Raw genomic sequence first — 5623 nt, forward strand, 5'->3', positions numbered from 1 at the left:
CATTACCTACCATTTCCACCTAGTGGCTAAAAAAGTATTGCCGTAGGAAATTTTTCACACTTTTTTAAAAATTGAGGTAAGGCAATTTTTTAAATTATTACTTTGGACCCATGGTGAGGACAAACCATGAGTTGTCCCACCTGGACCTTTTAACTAATTGGACCTTAGACCCTTACCTATCATTTGCACCTAGTGGGTAAAAAAGTATTACAGTAGGGAATTTTTGACCGACTTTTGAAAATTTGGGGTAGGCATGTTTGACCCTTAAGACCTAAGTTCGGACCTATGGTGAGGACAAACCATGAGTTGTCCCACCTGGACCTTTTGGCCCATTGGACCCTAGCCCATTACCTACCATTTTCACCTAGTGGCCTAACAAAGTATTGCCATAGGAAATTTTTCACACCCTTTTAAAAATTGAGGTAAGGCAATTTTTTAAATTCTAACTTTGGACCCATGGTGAGGACAAACCATGAGTTGTCCCACCTGGACCTTTTGACTAATTGGACCTTAGACCCTTACCTATCATTTGCACTTAGTGGGTAAAAAAGTATTGCCGTAGGGAAATTTTGACCGACTTTTGAAAATTTGGGGTAGGCATGTTTGACCCTTAAGACCTAAGTTCGGACATATGGTGAAGACAAACTATGATTTGATCCACCTGGACCTTTTGGCCCATTGGACCCTAGCCCATTACCTACCATTTCCACCTAGTGGCTAAAAGAGTATTGCCGTAGGAAATTTTTCACACCCTTTTAAAAATTGAGGTAAGGCAATTTTTTTAATTCTAAATTTGGACCCATGGTGAGTACAAACCATGCGTTGTCCCACCTGGACCTTTTGACTAATTGGACCTTAGACCCTTACCTATCATTTGCACCTAATGGGTAAAAAGGTATTGCCGTAGGGAATTTTTGACCGACTTTTGAAAATTTGGGGTAGGCATGTTTGACCCTTAAGACCTAAGTTCGGACCTATGGTGAGGACAAACTATGAGTTATCCCACCTGGACCTTTTGACCCATTGGACCCTAGCCCATTACCTACTATTTCCACCAAGTGACTAAAAAAGTATTGCCGTAGGAAATTTTTCACACTTTTTTAAAAATTGAGGTAAGGCAATTTTTTAAATTCTAACTTTGGACCCATGGTGAGGACAAACCATGAGTTTTCCAACCTGCACCTTTTGACTAATTGGACCTTAGATCCTTACCTATCATTTGCACCTAGTGGGTAAACAAGTATTGCCGTAGGGAATTTTTGACTGACTTTTGAAAATTTGGGTTAGACATGTTTGACCATTAAGACCTAAGTTCGGACCTATGGTGAGGAGAAACTATGAGTCGTCCAACCTGGACCTTTTGGCCCATTGGACCCTAGCCCATTATCTACCATTTCCACCTAGCGGCTAAAAAAGAATTGCCTTAGGAAATTTTTCACTACCTTTTAAAAATTGAGGTAAGGCATTTTTTTAAATTCTAACCTTGGACCCATGGTGAGGACAAACTATGAGTTGTCCCACCTGGACCTTTTGGTCCATTGGACCCTAGCCCATTACCTAACATTTCCACCTAGCGGCTAAAAAAGAATTGCCTTAGGAAATTTTTCACACCCTTTTAAAAATTGAGGTAAGGCATTTTTTTTAATTCTAACCTTGGACCCATGGTGAGGACAAACTATGAGTTGTCCCACCTGGACCTTTTGGCCCATTGGACCCTAGCCAATTACCTACCATTTCCACCTAGTGGCTAAAAAAAGTATTGCCGTAGGAAATTTTGCACACCCTTTTAAAAATTGAGGTAAGGCAATTTTTTAAATTCTAACTTTGGACCCATGGTGAGGACAAACCATGAATTGTCCCACCTGGACCTTTTGACTAATTGGACCTTAGACCCTTACCTATCATTTGCACCTAGTGGGTAAAAAAGTATTGAGGTTGGGAATTTTTGACCGACTTTTGAAAATTTGGGGTAGGCATGTTTGACCCTTAAGACCTAAGTTCGGAACTATGGTGAAGACAAACTATGAGTTGTCCCACCTGGACCTTTTGGCCCATTGGACCCTAGCCAATTACCTACCATTTCCACCTAGTGGCTAAAAAAGTATTGATGTAGGAAATTTTTCACACTCTTTTAAAAATTGAGGTAAGGCAATTTTTTTAATTCTAACTTTGGACCCATGGTGAGTACAAACCATGAGTTATCCCAACTGGACTTTTTGGCCCATTAGACCCTAGCCCATTACCTACCATTTCCACCTAGTGGCTAAAAAAAGTATTGCCGTAGGATATTTTTCACACCCTTTTAAAAATTGAGGTAAGGCAATTTTTTTAATTCTAACTTTGGACCCATGGTGAGTACAAACCATGAGTTGTCCCACCTGGGCCTTTTGATTAATTGGACCTTAGACCCTTACCTATCATTTCCACCTAGTGGGTAAAAAAGTATTGTCGTAGGGAATTTTTGACCGACTTTTGAAAATTTGGGATAAGCATGGTTGACCCTTAAGACCTAAGTTCGGACCTATGGTGAAGACAAACTATGAGTTGTCCCACCTGGACCTTTTAGCCCATTGGACCCTAGCCCATTACCTACCATTTCCACCTAGTGGCTAAACAAGTATTGCCTTAGGAAATTTTTCACACCCTTTTAAAAATTGAGGTAAGGCAATTTTTTAAATTCTAACCTTGGACCCATGGTGAGAACAAACTATGAGTTGTCCCACCAGGACCTTTTGGCCCATTGGACCCTAGCCAATTACCTACCATTTCCATCTAGTGGCTAAAAAATGTATTGCCGTAGGATATTTTTCACACCCTTTTAAAAATTGAGGTAAGGCAATTTTTTAATTCTAACTTTGGACCCATGGTGAGTACAAACCATGAGTTATCCCACCTGGACCTTTTGGCCCATTGGACCCTAGCCCATTACCTACCATTTCCACCTAGTGGCTAAAAAAGTATTGCCGTAGGAAATTTTTCACACTTTTTTAAAAATTGAGGTAAGGCAATTTTTTAAATTATTACTTTGGACCCATGGTGAGGACAAACCATGAGTTGTCCCACCTGGACCTTTTAACTAATTGGACCTTAGACCCTTACCTATCATTTGCACCTAGTGGGTAAAAAAGTATTACAGTAGGGAATTTTTGACCGACTTTTGAAAATTTGGGGTAGGCATGTTTGACCCTTAAGACCTAAGTTCGGACCTATGGTGAGGACAAACCATGAGTTGTCCCACCTGGACCTTTTGGCCCATTGGACCCTAGCCCATTACCTACCATTTTCACCTAGTGGCCTAACAAAGTATTGCCATAGGAAATTTTTCACACCCTTTTAAAAATTGAGGTAAGGCAATTTTTTAAATTCTAACTTTGGACCCATGGTGAGGACAAACCATGAGTTGTCCCACCTGGACCTTTTGACTAATTGGACCTTAGACCCTTACCTATCATTTGCACTTAGTGGGTAAAAAAGTATTGCCGTAGGGAAATTTTGACCGACTTTTGAAAATTTGGGGTAGGCATGTTTGACCCTTAAGACCTAAGTTCGGACATATGGTGAAGACAAACTATGATTTGATCCACCTGGACCTTTTGGCCCATTGGACCCTAGCCCATTACCTACCATTTCCACCTAGTGGCTAAAAGAGTATTGCCGTAGGAAATTTTTCACACCCTTTTAAAAATTGAGGTAAGGCAATTTTTTTAATTCTAAATTTGGACCCATGGTGAGTACAAACCATGCGTTGTCCCACCTGGACCTTTTGACTAATTGGACCTTAGACCCTTACCTATCATTTGCACCTAATGGGTAAAAAGGTATTGCCGTAGGGAATTTTTGACCGACTTTTGAAAATTTGGGGTAGGCATGTTTGACCCTTAAGACCTAAGTTCGGACCTATGGTGAGGACAAACTATGAGTTATCCCACCTGGACCTTTTGACCCATTGGACCCTAGCCCATTACCTACTATTTCCACCAAGTGACTAAAAAAGTATTGCCGTAGGAAATTTTTCACACTTTTTTAAAAATTGAGGTAAGGCAATTTTTTAAATTCTAACTTTGGACCCATGGTGAGGACAAACCATGAGTTTTCCAACCTGCACCTTTTGACTAATTGGACCTTAGATCCTTACCTATCATTTGCACCTAGTGGGTAAACAAGTATTGCCGTAGGGAATTTTTGACTGACTTTTGAAAATTTGGGTTAGACATGTTTGACCATTAAGACCTAAGTTCGGACCTATGGTGAGGAGAAACTATGAGTCGTCCAACCTGGACCTTTTGGCCCATTGGACCCTAGCCCATTATCTACCATTTCCACCTAGCGGCTAAAAAAGAATTGCCTTAGGAAATTTTTCACTACCTTTTAAAAATTGAGGTAAGGCATTTTTTTAAATTCTAACCTTGGACCCATGGTGAGGACAAACTATGAGTTGTCCCACCTGGACCTTTTGGTCCATTGGACCCTAGCCCATTACCTAACATTTCCACCTAGCGGCTAAAAAAGAATTGCCTTAGGAAATTTTTCACACCCTTTTAAAAATTGAGGTAAGGCATTTTTTTTAATTCTAACCTTGGACCCATGGTGAGGACAAACTATGAGTTGTCCCACCTGGACCTTTTGGTCCATTGGACCCTAGCCCATTACCTAACATTTCCACCTAGTGGCTAAAAAAGTATTGCCGTAGGAAATTTTTCACACCCTTTTAAAAATTCAGGTAAGGCATTTTTTTAAATTCAAACTTTGGACCCATGGTGAGGACAAACCATGAGTTGTCTCACCTGGACCTTTTGACTAATTGGACCTTCGACCCTTACCTATCATTTGCATTTAGTGGGTAAAAAAGTATTGCGGTAGGGAATTTTTGACCGTCTTTTGAAAATTTGGGGTAGGCATGATTGACTCTTAAGACCTAAGTTCGGACATATGATGAAGACAAACTATGAGTTGTTCCACCTGGACCTTTTGGCCCATTGGACCCTAGCCCATTACCTACCATGTCCACCTAGTGGCTAAAAAAGAATTGCCGTAGGAAATTTTTCACACCCTTTTAAAAATTGAGGTAAGGCAATTTTTTAAATTCTAAATTTGGACCCATGGTGAGTACAAACCATGCGTTGTCCCACCTGGACCTTTTGACTAATAGGACCTTAGACCCTTACCTATCATTTGCACCTAAGAGGTTAAAAAGTATTGCCGTAGGGAATTTTTGACCGACTTTTGGAAATTTGGGGTAGACATGTTTGACCCTTAAGACCTAAGTTCGGACCTATGGTGAAGACAAACTATGAGTTGTCCAACCTAGACCTTTTGGCCCATTGGACCCTAGCCCATTACCTACCATTTCCACCTAGTGGCTAAAAAAGTATTGCCTTAGGAAATTTTTCACTACCTTTTAAAAATTGAGGTAAGGCATTTTTTTAAATTCTAACCTTGGACCCATGGTGAGGACAAACTATGAGTTGTCCCACCTGGACCTTTTGGTCCATTGGACCCTAGCCCATTACCTAACATTTCCACCTAGTGGCTAAAAAAGTGTTGCCGTAGGAAATTTTTCACACCCTTTTAAAAATTGAGGTAAGGCATTTTTTTAAATTTTAACTTTGGACCCATGGTGAGG

This window comes from Mytilus trossulus, unplaced genomic scaffold (genome assembly GCF_036588685.1).
Source record: "Mytilus trossulus isolate FHL-02 unplaced genomic scaffold, PNRI_Mtr1.1.1.hap1 h1tg000103l__unscaffolded, whole genome shotgun sequence".
Taxonomy (NCBI): Eukaryota; Metazoa; Mollusca; class Bivalvia; order Mytilida; family Mytilidae; genus Mytilus; species Mytilus trossulus.